General features: G+C 58.6%; 1 protein-coding gene across 3 annotated transcripts in view; it reads right to left on the bottom strand.

Annotated features, from left to right (window-relative positions):
* The window catches only part of LOC118362193 (A-kinase anchor protein 6-like), a 215816-nt gene that overhangs the window by 147355 nt on the left and 55667 nt on the right, over positions 1 to 12794 (bottom strand). The gene's annotated exons all lie outside the window — the stretch shown is intronic.

Raw genomic sequence — 12794 nt, 5'->3', positions numbered from 1 at the left:
TCAGCCCCAGCCTCAGCCCCAGCCCTAACTTCTCTCTCAGTCCCAGCCCAACCCCAGCCTAACTTCTCTCTCAGTCCCAGCCTCAGTCCCCCCAGCCCCTAACTTCTCCTCTCAGTCCCAGCCTCAGCCCCAGCCTAACTTCTCTCTCAGTCCCAGCCTCAACCCCAGCCCTAACTTCTCTCTCAGTCCCAGCCCTAACTTCTCTCTCAGTCCCAGCCTCAACCCCAGCCTAACTTCTCTCTCAGTCCCAGCCTCAGCCCCAGCCTAACTTCTCTCTCAGTCCCAGCCTCAGCCCCAGCCCTAACTTCTCTCTCAGTCCCAGCCTAACTTCTCTCTCAGTCCCAGCCTCAGCCCCAGCCCTAACTTCTCTCTCAGTCCCAGCCTAACTTCTCTCTCAGTCCCAGCCTCAGCCCCAGTCCCCCTAACTTCTCTCTCTCAGCCTCAACCCCAGCCTAACTCTCTCTCTCAGCCTCAACCCCAGCCCTAACTTCTCTCTCAGTCCCAGCCCTAACTTCTCTCCTCCCAGCCTCAGCCCCAGCCCTAACTTCTCTCTCAGTCCCAGCCTCAACCCCAGCCCTAACTTCTCTCTCAGTCCCAGTCCAGCCTCAGCCCCAGCCCTAACTTCTCTCTCACTTCTCTCTCAGTCCCAGCCTCAGCCCCAGCCCTAACTTCTCTCTCAGTCCCAGCCTCAGCCCCAGCCCTAACTTCTCTCTCTAACTTCTCTCTCAGTCCCAGCCTCAACCCCAGCCTAACTTCTCTCTCAGTCCCAGCCTCAGTCCCAGCCCCTCAGCCCAGCCCTAACTTCTCTCTCAGTCCCAGTCAACCCCAGCCCTAACTTCTCTCCCTCAGCCCCAGCCCTAACTTCTCTCTCAGTCCCAGCCTCAGCCCCAGCCCTAACTTCTCTCTCAGTCCCAGCCTCAGCCCCAGCCCTAACTTCTCTCTCAGTCCCAGCCCTAACTTCTCTCTCAGTCCCAGCCTCAGCCCCAGCCTAACTTCTCTCTCAGTCCCAGCCTCAGCCCCAGCCCTAACTTCTCTCTCAGTCCCAGCCCTAACTTCTCTCAGTCCCCAGCCCCAGCCTAACTTCTCTCTCAGTCCCAGCCTCAGCCCCAGCCCTAACTTCTCTCTCAGCCCCAGCCCTAACTTCTCTCTCAGTCCCAGCCTCAACCCCAGCCCTAACTTCTCTCTCAGTCCCAGCCTCAGCCCCAGCCCTAACTTCTCTCTCAGCCCCAGCCCTAACTTCTCTCTCAGTCCCAGCCTCAGCCCCAGCCCTAACTTCTCTCTCAGTCCCAGCCTCAGCCCCAGCCCTAACTTCTCTCTCAGCCCCAGCCCTAACTTCTCTCTCAGTCCCAGCCTCAGCCCCAGCCTAACTTCTCTCTCAGTCCCAGCCTCCCAGCCCTAACTTCCTCTCAGCCCCAGCCCTAACTTCTCTCTCAGTCCCAGCCTCAGCCCCAGCCTAACTTCTCTCTCAGTCCCAGCCTCAGCCCCAGCCCTAACTTCTCTCTCAGCCCCAGCCTAACTTCTCTCTCAGTCCCAGCCTCAACCCCAGCCCTAACTTCTCTCTCAGTTCAGCCTCCCAGCCCCTTCTCTCTCTGTCCCAGCCCTAACTTCTCTCTCTCAGCCTCAGCCCCAGCCCTAACTTCTCTCTCAGTCCCAGCCTCAGTCCCAGCCCTAACTTCTCTCTCAGTCCCAGCCTCAGCCCCAGCCCTAACTTCTCTCTCAGTCCCAGCCCTAACTTCTCAGTCCCAGCCTCAGCCCCAGCCTAACTTCTCTCTCAGCCCTAACTTCTCTCTCAGTCCCAGCCTCAACCCCAGCCCTAACTTCTCTCTCAGTCCCAGCCTCAGTCCCAGCCCTAACTTCTCTCTCAGTCCCAGTCCCAGCCTAACTTCTCCCAGTCCCAGCCTCACCCCAGCCTAACTTCTCTCTCAGTCCCAGCCTCAGCCCCAGCCTAACTTCTCTTCTCTCTCAGTCCCAGCCTCAGCCCCAGCCCTAACTTCTCTCTCAGTCCCAGCCTCAGTCCCAGCCCTAACTTCTCTCTCCCAGTCCCTAACTTCTCTCTCAGTCCCAGCCCAGCCCCTAACTTCTCTCTCAGTCCCAGCCTCAGCCCCAGCCTAACTTCTCTCTCAGTCTCAGCCCCAGCCCTAACTTCTCTCTCAGTCCCAGCCCTAACTTCTCTCTCAGTCCCAGCCCTAACTTCTCTCTCAGTCCCTAACTTCTCTCTCAGTCCCAGCCCTAACTTCTCTCTCAGTCCCAGCCTCAGCCCCAGCCCTAACTTCTCTCTCAGTCCCAGCCTCAGCCCCCCTAACTTCTCTCTCAGTCCCAGCCTAACTTCTCTCTCAGTCCCAGCCCTAACTTCTCTCTCAGTCCCAGCCTAACTTCTCTCTCAGTCCCAGCCTCAACCCCAGCCTAACTTCTCTCTCAGTCCAGCCCCAGTCCCAGCCTAACTTCTCTCTCAGTCCCAGCCTCAGTCCCAGCCCTTCTCTCTCAGTCCCAGCCTCAGCCCCAGCCCTAACTTCTCTCTCAGCCCCAGCCCTAACTTCTCTCTCAGTCCCAGCCTCAACCCCAGCCCTAACTTCTCTCTCAGTTCCCAGCCAGCCCTAACTTCTCTCTCAGCCCCAGCCCTAACTTCTCTCTAGTCCCAGCCTCAGCCCTAACTTCTCTCTCAGTCCCAGCCTCACCCCAGCCCTAACTTCTCTCTCAGCCCCAGCCCTAACTTCTCTCTCAGTCCCAGCCTCAGCCCCAGCCTAACTTCTCTCTCAGTCCCAGCCTCAGCCCCAGCCTAACTTCTCTCTCAGTCCCAGCCTCAGCCCCAGCCCTAACTTCTCTCTCAGTCCCAGCCTCAACCCCCTCAGTCCCAGCCCTAACTTCTCTCTCAGTCCCAGCCTCAACCCCAGCCCTAACTTCTCTCTCAGCCCCAGCCCTAACTTCTCTCTCAGTCCCAGCCTCAACCACAGCCCTAACTTCTCTCTCAGTCCCAGCCCTAACTTCTCTCTCAGTCCCAGCCCTAACTTCTCTCTCAGCCCAGCCCTAACTTCTCTCTCAGTCCCACCCCTAACTTCTCTCTCAGTCCCAGCCTCAGCCCCAGCCCTAACTTCTCTCTCAGTCCCAGCCTCAACCCCAGCCCTAACTTCTCTCTCAGTCCCAGCCCTAACTTCTCTCTCAGTCCCAGCCCTAACTTCTCTCTCAGTCCCAGCCTCAGCCCCAGCCCTAACTTCTCTCTCAGCCCCAGCCCTAACTTCTCTCTCAGTCCCAGCCTCAGCCCCAGCCCTAACTTCTCTCTCAGTCCCAGCCTCAACCCCAGCCCTAACTTCTCTCTCAGTCCCAGCCTCAGCTCCCAGCCTAACTTCTCTCTCAGTCCCAGCCTCAGCCCCAGCCCTAACTTCTCTCTCAGCTTCAACCCCAGCCCACTTCTCTCTCAACCCCAGCCCTAACTTCTCTCTCAGTCCCAGCCTCCCACCCCAGCCCTAACTTCTCTCTCAGTCCCCCAACCCCCCTAACTTCTCTCTCATGTCCCAGCCTCAGCCCCAGCCCTAACTTCTCTCTCAGTCCCAGCCTCAACCCCAGCCTAACTTCTCTCTCAGCCCCAGCCCTAACTTCTCTCAGTCCCAGCCCCTAACTTCTCTCTCAGTCCCAGCCTCAGCCCCAGCCTAACTTCTCTCTCAGTCCCAGCCTAACTTCTCTCTCAGTCCCAGCCTCAACCCCAGCCCTAACTTCTCTCTCAGTCCCAGCCTCAGCCCCAGCCCTAACTTCTCTCTCAGCCCCAGCCTCAGCCCCAGCCTAACTTCTCTCTCAGTCCCAGCCTCAGCCCCAGCCCTAACTTCTCTCTCTCAGCCCCAGCCCTAACTTCTCTCTCAGTCCCAGCCTCAACCCCAGCCTAACTTCTCTCTCAGTTCCAGCCTCAGCCCCAGCCCTAACTTCCTAACTTCTCTCTCAGTCCCAGCCTCAGCCCCAGCCCTAACTTCTCTCTCAGTTCCAGCCTCAGCCCCAGCCCTAACTCTCTCTCAGCCCCAGCCCTAACTTCTCTCTATGTCCCAGCCTCAGCCCCAGCCATAACTTCTCTCTCAGTCCCAGCCTCAACCCCAGCCCTAACTTCTCTCTCAGCCCCAGCCCTAACTTCTCTCTCAGTCCCAGCCTCAACCCCAGCCCTAACTTCTCTCTCAGTCCCAGCCTAGCCCCAGCCCTCTTCTCTCAGTCCCAGCCTCAGCCCCAGCCATAACTTCTCTCTCAGTCCCAGCCTCACCCCAGCCCTAACTTCTCTCTCAGCCCCAGCCCTAACTTCTCTCTCAGTCCCAGCCTCAGCCCCAGCCCTAACTTCTCTCTCTCTCAGCCCCAGCCCTAACTTCTCTCTCAGTCCCAGCCTCAACCCCAGCCCTAACTTCTCTCTCAGCCCCAGCCCTAGCTTCTCTCTCTCAGTCCCAGCCTCAACCCAGCCCTAACTTCTCTCTCAGTCCCACCCCCTAGCTTCTCTCTCAGTCCCAGCCCTAACTTCTCTCTCAGTCCCAGCCTCAGCCCCAGCCCTAACTTCTCTCTCAGTCCCAGCCTAACCCCAGCTTCCCCAGCCCTAACTTCTCTCTCAGTCCCCCAGCCTAACTTCCCTCTCAGTCAGCCCAGCCCTAACTTCTCTCTCAGTCCCAGCCTCAACCCCAGCCCTAACTTCTCTCTCAGTCCCAGCCTCAACCCCAGCCCTAACTTCTCTCTCAGTCCCAGCCTAACTTCTCTCTCAGCCCCAGCCCTAACTTCTCTCTCAGTCCCAGCCTCAACCCCCTAACTTCTCTCTCAGTCCAGCCCCAGCCTAACTTCTCTCTATGTCCCAGCCTCAGCCCCAGCCCTAACTTCTCTCTCAGTCCCAGCCTCAGCCCCAGCCCTAACTTCTCTCTCAGCCCCAGCCCACTTCTCTCTCAGTCCCAGCCTCAACCCCAGCCCTAACTTCTCTCTCCCAGCCTCCCAGCCCTAACTTCTCTCTCTGTCCCAGCCTAACTTCTCTCTCAGTCCCAGCCTCAACCCCAGCCCTAACTTCTCTCTCAGGTCCCAGCCTCAGCCCCAGCCCTAACTTCTCTCTCAGCCCCAGCCTAACTTCTCTCTCAGTCCCAGCCTCAACCCCAGCCTAACTTCTCTCTCAGTCCCAGCCTCAACCCCAGCCCTAACTTCTCTCTCAGTCCCAGCCCTAACTTCTCTCTCAGTCCCAGCCTCAACCCCAGCCCTAACTTCTCTCTCAGTCCCAGCCCTAACTTCTCTCTCAGTCCCAGCCTCAGTCCCAGCCTCAGCCCCAGCCCTAACTTCTCTCTCAGTCCCAGCCTCAGTCCCAGCCCCTTCTCTCTCAGTCCCAGCCCTAACTTCTCTCTCAGTCCCAGCCTCAGCCCCAGCCCTAACTTCTCTCTCAGTCCCAGCCTCAGCTTCTCTCTCAGCCCCAGCCCTAACTTCTCTCTATGTCCCAGCCTCAGCCCCAGCCTAACTTCTCTCTCAGTCCCAGCCTCAACCCCCCTAACTTCTCTCTCAGCCCCAGCCCTAACTTCTCTCTCAGTCCCAGCCTCAGCCCCAGCCTAACTTCTCTCTCAGTCCCAGCCTCAGCCCCAGCCCTAACTTCTCTCTCAGTCCCAGCCTCAACCCCTTCTCTCTCAGTCCCAGCCTCAGCCCCAGCCCTAACTTCTCTCTCAGTCCCAGCCCAGCCCCAGCCCTAACTTCTCTCTCAGTCCCAGCCCTAACTTCTCTCTCAGTCCCAGCCTCAGCCCCAGCCTAACTTCTCTCTCAGTCCCAGCCTCAGCCCCAGCCCTAACTTCTCTCTCAGCCCCAGCCCTAACTTCTCTCTCAGTCCCAGCCTCAGCCCCAGCCCTAACTTCTCTCTCAGTCCCAGCCTCAACCCCAGCCTAACTTCTCTCTCAGCCCCAGCCCTAACTTCTCTCTCATGTCCCAGCCCAGCCTCAGTCCCCCTAACTTCTCTCTCAGTCCCAGCCTCAGCCCCAGCCCTAACTTCTCTCTCAGCCCCAGCCTAACTTCTCTCTCAGTCCCAGCCTCAACCCCAGCCCTAACTTCTCTCTCTGTCCCAGCCTCAGCCCCAGCCTAACTTCTCTCTCAGTCCCAGCCTCAGCCCCAGCCCTAACTTCTCTCTCAGTCCCAGCCTCAACCCCAGCCCTAACTTCTCCTCAGCCCCAGCCTAACTTCTCTCTCAGTCCCAGCCTCAACCCCAGCCCTAACTTCTCTCTCTCCCAGTCTCCTCAGTCCCAGCCCTAACTTCTCTCTCAGTCCCAGCCTCACCCCAGCCCTAACTTCTCTCTCAGCCCCAGCCTAACTTCTCTCTCAGTCCCAGCCTCAGCCCCAGCCCTAACTTCTCTCTCAGTCCCAGCCTAACTTCTCTCAGTCAGTCCTAACTTCTCTCTCAGCCCCAGCCTTCTCTCTCAGTCCCAGCCTCAGCCCCAGCCCTAACTTCTCTCTCAGTCCCAGCCTCAGCCCCAGCCCTAACTTCTCTCTCAGCCTCCCAGCTTCTCTCTCAGTCCCAGCCTCAACCCCAGCCCTAACTTCTCTCTCAGTCCCAGCCCTAACTTCTCTCTCAGTCCCAGCCTCAGCCCCAGCCCTAACTTCTCTCTCAGCCCCAGCCCTAACTTCTCTCTCAGTCCCAGCCTCAGCCCCAGCCTAACTTCTCTCTCAGTCCCAGCCCTAACTTCTCTCTCAGTCCCAGCCCTAACTTCTCTCTCAGTCCCAGCCTCAACCCCAGCCCTAACTTCTCTCTCAGTCCCAGCCTCAGTCCCAGCCCAGCCCTAACTTCTCTCTCAGTCCCAGCCTCAGCCCCAGCCCTAACTTCTCTCTCAGTCCCAGCCTCAACCCCAGCCCTAACTTCTCTCTCAGTCCCAGCCCTAACTTCTCTCTCAGTCCCAGCCTCCCCAGCCCTAACTTCTCTCTCAGTCCCAGCCCTAACTTCTCTCTCAGTCCCAGCCTCAACCCCAGCCCTAACTTCTCTCTCAGTCCCAGCCTCTCTCTCAGTCCCCCAGCCCTAACTTCTCTCTCAGTCCCAGCCTCAGCCCCAGCCTAACTTCTCTCTCAGTCCCAGCCTCAGCCCCAGCCCTAACTTCTCTCTCTCCCAGCCCCAGCCCTACTTCCCCAGCCCTAACTTCTCTCTCAGTCCCAGCCCTAACTTCTCTCTCAGTCCCAGCCTCAACCCCAGCCCTAACTTCTCTCTCAGGTCCCAGCCTCAGTCCTCAGCCCCAGCCCTAACTTCTCTCTCCCAGCCTCAGCCCCAGCCCTAACTTCTCTCTCAGTCCCAGCCTCAACCCCAGCCCTAACTTCTCTCTCAGTCCCAGCCTCAACCCCAGCCCTAACTTCTCTCTCAGTCCCAGCCCAGCCCCAGCCCTAACTTCTCTCTCAGCCCCAGCCCTAACTTCTCTCTCAGTCCCAGCCTCAGCCCCAGCCTAACTTCTCTCTCAGTCCCAGCCTCAGCCCCAGCCCTAACTTCTCTCTCAGCCCCAGCCCTAACTTCTCTCCTCAACCCCAGCCTAACTTCTCTCTCAGTCCCAGCCTCAGCCCCAGCCCCAACTTCTCTCTCAGTCCCAGCCCTAACTTCTCTCTCAGTCCCAGCCTCAGCCCCAGCCTAACTTCTCTCTCAGTCCCAGCCCTAACTTCTCTCTCAGTCCCAGCCTCAGCCCCAGCCTAACTTCTCTCCAGCCAGCCTCAGCCCCAGCCTAACTTCTCTCTCAGTCCCAGCCCTAACTTCTCTCTCAGTCCCAGCCTCAGCCCCAGCCCTAACTTCTCTCTCAGTCCCAGCCTCAACCCCAGCCCTAACTTCTCTCTCAGCCCCAGCCCTAACTTCTCTCTCAGTCCCAGCCTCAACCCCAGCCCTAACTTCTCTCTCAGTCCCAACTTCTCTCCTCCCAGCCTCAGCCCCAGCCTAACTTCTCTCTCAGTCCCAGCCTCAGTCCCAGCCCTAACTTCTCTCTCAGTCCCAGCCTCAACTTCTCTCTCAGTCCCAGCCTCAGCCCCAGCCCTAACTTCTCTCTCAGTCCCAGCCTCAGCCCCAGCCTAACTTCTCTCTCAGTCCCAGCCCTAACTTCTCTCTCAGTCCCAGCCTCAACCCCAGCCCTAACTTCTCTCTCAGTCCCAGCCTCAGCCCCAGCCCTAACTTCTCTCTCAGTCCCAGCCTCAGCCCCAGCCCTAACTTCTCTCTCAGTCCCAGTCCCACTTCTCCTCAGCCCAGCCCTAACTTCTCTCTCTCAGCCCTAGCTTTCTCTCAGCCCCAGCCCTCCCTCTCAGCCCTAACTTCTCTCTCAGTCCCAGCCTCAACCCCAGCCCTAACTTCTCTCTCAGTCCCAGCCTCAGCCCCCTAGTCCCAGCCTCCAACCCCCTAACTTCTCTCTCAGCCCCAGCCCTAACTTCTCTCTCAGTCCCAGCCTCAACCCCAGCCCTAACTTCTCTCTCAGTCAGCCCCAGCCCTAACTTCTCTCTCAGTCCCAGCCTCACCCCAGCCCTAACTTCTCTCTCAGTCCCAGCCTCAGCCCCAGCCCTAACTTCTCTCCAGCCCCAGCCCTAACTCTCTCTCAGTCCCAGCCTCAACCCCAGCCCTAACTTCTCTCTCAGTCCCAGCCTCAACCCCAGCCCTAACTTCTCTCTCAGCCCCAGCCTAACTTCTCTCTCAGTCCCAGCCTCAGCCCCAGCCTAACTTCTCTCTCAGTCCCAGCCCTAACTTCTCTCCTCAGCCCCAGCCCTAACTTCTCTCTCAGTCCCAGCCTCAACCCCAGCCCTAACTTCTCTCTCAGTCCCAGTCCCAGCCTCAGCCCCAGCCTCTAACTTCTCTCTCAGTCCCAGCCCTAACTTCTCTCTCAGCCCAGCCCTAACTTCTCTCTCAGTCCCAGCCTCAACCCCAGCCCTAACTTCTCTCTCAGTCCCAGCCTCAACCCCAGCCCTAACTTCTCTCTCAGTCCCAGCCCTAACTTCTCTCTCAGTCCCAGCCCCAGCCCCAGCCCTAACTTCTCTCTCAGCCCCAGCCCTAACTTCTCTCTCAGTCCCAGCCTCAGCCCCAGCCCACTTCTCTCTCTAAGCCCCAGCCTCAGCCCCAGCCCTAACTTCTCTCTCAGTCCCAGCCTCAGCCCCAGCCTAACTTCTCTCTCAGTCCCAGCCTCAACCCCAGCCCTAACTTCTCTCTCAGCCCCAGCCCTAACTTCTCTCTCAGTCCCAGCCTCAGCCCCAGCCCTAACTTCTCTCTCAGTCCCAGCCTCAGTCCCAGCCCCAGCCCTAACTTCTCTCTCAGTCCCAGCCTCTTCTCCTCAGTCCCAGCCCCTAACTTCTCTCTCAGCCCCAGCCCTAACTTCTCTCTCAGTCCCAGCCTCAACCCCAGCCCTAACCTTCTCTCTCAGTCCCAGCCTCAGCCCCAGCCCTAACTTCTCTCTCAGCCCCAGCCTAACTTCTCTCTCAGTCCCAGCCTCAGCCCCAGCCCTAACTTCTCTCTCAGTCCCAGCCTCAGCCCCAGCCCTAACTTCTCTCTCAGTCCCAGCCTCAGTTCCATTCTTCTCTCTCCCAGCCTCAACCCCAGCCCTAACTTCTCTCTCAGTCCCAGCCTCAGCCCCAGCCCTAACTTCTCTCTCAGTCCCAGCCTCAGCCCCAGCCTCTAACTTCTCTCTCAGTCCCAGCCTCAACCCCAGCCCTAACTTCTCTCTCAGCCCCAGCCTAACTTCTCTCTCAGTCCCAGCCTCAACCCCAGCCCTAACTTCTCTCTCAGTCCCAGCCTAACTTCTCTCTCAGTCCCAGCCTCAGCCCCAGCCTAACTTCTCTCTCAGTCCCAGCCTCAACCCCAGCCCTAACTTCTCTCTCAGCCCCAGCCTCAGCCCCAACTTCTCTCAGTCCCAGCCTCAACCCCAGCCCTAACTTCTCTCTCAGTCCCAGCCCTAACTTCTCTCTCTGTCCCAGCCCTAACTTCTCTCTCAGTCCCAGCCTCACCCCAGCCCTAACTTCTCTCTCAGTCCCAGCCTCAGTCCCAGCCTCAGTCCCAGCCTAACTTCTCTCTCAGTCCCAGCCTCAACCCCAGCCCTAACTTCTCTCTCAGTCCCAGCCTAACTTCCCTCTCAGTCCCAGCCTCAGCCCCAGCCCTAACTTCTCTCTCAGTTCCAGCCTCAGCCCCAGCCCTAACTTCTCTCTCAGCCCCAGCCCTAACTTCTCTCTATGTCCCAGCCTCAGCCCCAGCCTAACTTCTCTCTCAGTCCCAGCCTCCCAGCCCTCAACTTCTCCTCAGCCCCAGCCCTAACTTCTCTCTCAGTCCCAGCCTCAGCCCCAGCCCTAACTTCTCTCTCAGTCCCAGCCTCAGCCCCAGCCTAACTTCTCTCTCAGTCCCAGCCTCAGCCCCAGCCCTAACTTCTCTCTCAGCCCCAGCCCTAACTTCTCTCTCAGTCCCAGCCTCAACCCCAGCCCTAACTTCTCTCTCAGTCCCAGCCCTAACTTCTCTCTCTGTCCCAGCCCTAACTTCTCTCTCAGTCCCAGCCTCAGCCCCAGCCTAACTTCTCTCTCAGTCCCAGCCTCAGTCCCAGCCTCAGCCCCAGCCCTAACTTCTCTCTCAGTCCCAGCCTCAACCCCAGCCCTAACTTCTCTCTCAGCCCCAGCCTAACTTCTCTCTCAGTCCCAGCCTCAAGCCCCAGCCTAACTTCTCTCTCAGTCCCAGCCTCAACCCCAGCCTAACTTCTCTCTCTCCCAGCCTAACTTCTCTCTCAGTCCCAGCCTCAGCCCCAGCCCTAACTTCTCTCTCAGTCCCAGCCTCTGCCCCAGCCTAACTTCTCTCTCAGTCCCAGCCTCAGCCCCAGCCCTAACTTCTCTCTCAGTCCCAGCCTCAGCCCCAGCCCTAACTTCTCTCTCAGTCCCAGCCTCAACCCCAGCCTAACTTCTCTCTCAGTCCCAGCCCTAACTTCTCTCTCAGTCCCAGCCCTAACTTCTCTCTCAGTCCCAGCCTCAGCCCCAGCCCTAACTTCTCTCTCAGGTCCAGCCTCAGTCCCAGCCCTAACTCTCTCTCTCAGCCCCAGTCCTAACTTCTCTCTCAGTCCCAGCCTCAGCCCCAGCCCTAACTTCTCTCTCAGTCCCAGCCTCAACCCCAGCCCTAACTTCTCTCTCAGTCCCAGACTCAGCCCCAGCCCTAACTTCTCTCTCAGTCCCAGCCTCCCAGCCCTAACTTCTCTCTCAGCCCCAGCCCCTTCTCTCTCAGTCCCAGCCTCAACCCCAGCCTAACTTCTCTCTCAGTCCCAGCCTCAGCCCCAGCCCTAACTTCTCTCTCAGCCCCAGCCCTAACCCTCTCTCTATGTCCCAGCCTCAGCCCCAGCCATAACTTCTCTCTCAGTCCCAGCCTCAACCCCAGCCCTAACTTCTCTCTCAGTCCCAGCCCTAACTTCTCTCTCAGTCCCAGCCTCAACCCCAGCCCTAACTTCTCTCTCAGCCTCAGCCCTAACTTCTCTCTCAGTCCCAGCCTCAACCCCAGCCCTAACTTCTCTCTCAGTTCCAGCCTCAGCCCCAGCCCTAACTTCTCTCTCAGCCCCAGCCTAACTTCTCTCTATGTCCCAGCCTCAGCCCCAGCCACTTCTCTCTCTCTCTCAGTCCCAGCCTCAACCCCAGCCCTAACTTCTCTCTCAGCCCCAGCCTAACTTCTCTCTCAGTCCCAGCCTCAGCCCCCAGCCCTAACTTCTCTCTCAGCCCCAGCCCTAACTTCTCTCTCAGTCCCAGCCTCAACCCCAGCCCTAACTTCTCTCTCAGTTCCAGCCTCAGCCCCAGCCCTAACTTCTCTCTCAGCCCCAGCCCTAACTTCTCTCTATGTCCCAGCCTCAGCCCCAGCCATAACTTCTCTCTCAGTCCCAGCCTCAACCCCAGCCCTAACTTCTCTCTCAGCCCCAGCCCTAACTTCTCTCTCAGTCCCAGCCTCAACCCCAGCCCTAACTTCTCTCTCAGTCCCAGCCCTAACTTCTCTCTCAGTCCCAGCCTCAACCCCAGCCCTAACTTCTCTCTCAGTTCCAGCCTCAGCCCCAGCCCTAACTTCTCTCTCAGCCCCAGCCCTAACTTCTCTCTCAGTCCCAGCCTCAACCCCAGCCCTAACTTCTCTCTCAGTTCCAGCCTCAGCCCCAGCCCTAACTTCTCTCTCAGCCCCAGCCCTAACTTCTCTCTATGTCCCAGCCTCAGCCCCAGCCTAACTTCTCTCTCAGTCCCAGCCCTAACTTCTCTCTCAGTCCCAGCCCCAGCCCTAACTTCTCTCTCAGTCCCAGCCCTAACTTCCCTCTCAGTCCCAGCCCTAACTTCTCTCTCAGTCCCAGTCCTAACTTCTCTCTCAGTTCCAGCCTCCCAGCCCTAACTTCTCTCTCAGTCCCCCCAGCCCTAACTTCTCTCTATGTCCCAGCCTCAGCCCCAGCCATAACTTCTCTCTCAGTCCCAGCCTCAACCCCAGCCCTAACTTCTCTCTCAGCCCCAGCCCTAACTTCTCTCTCAGTCCCCAGCCCTAACTTCTCTCTCAGTCCCAGCCCTAACTTCTCTCTCAGTCCCAGCCTCAACCCCAGCCTAACTTCTCTCTCAGTCCCAGCCTCAACCCCAGCCCTAACTTCTCTCTCAGTTCCCAGCCTCAGCTACAGCCCTAACTTCTCTCTCAGCCCCAGCCCTAACTTCTCTCTCAGTCCCAGCCTCAACCCCAGCCCTAACTTCTCTCTCATTTCCAGCCTCAGCCCCAGCCCTAACTTCTCTCTCAGCCCAGCCCTAACTTCTCTCTATGTCCCAGCCTCAGCCCCAGCCTAACTTCTCTCTCAGTCCCAGCCTCAACCCCAGCCCTAACTTCTCTCCCAGCCCCAGCCCTAACTTCT

Source organism: Oncorhynchus keta, chromosome 29 (assembly GCF_023373465.1).
Source record: "Oncorhynchus keta strain PuntledgeMale-10-30-2019 chromosome 29, Oket_V2, whole genome shotgun sequence".
NCBI classification, from domain to species: Eukaryota; Metazoa; Chordata; class Actinopteri; order Salmoniformes; family Salmonidae; genus Oncorhynchus; species Oncorhynchus keta.
Note: the sequence above shows the minus strand (reverse complement) of the source record. Positions and strands in the feature narration are given on the sequence as shown.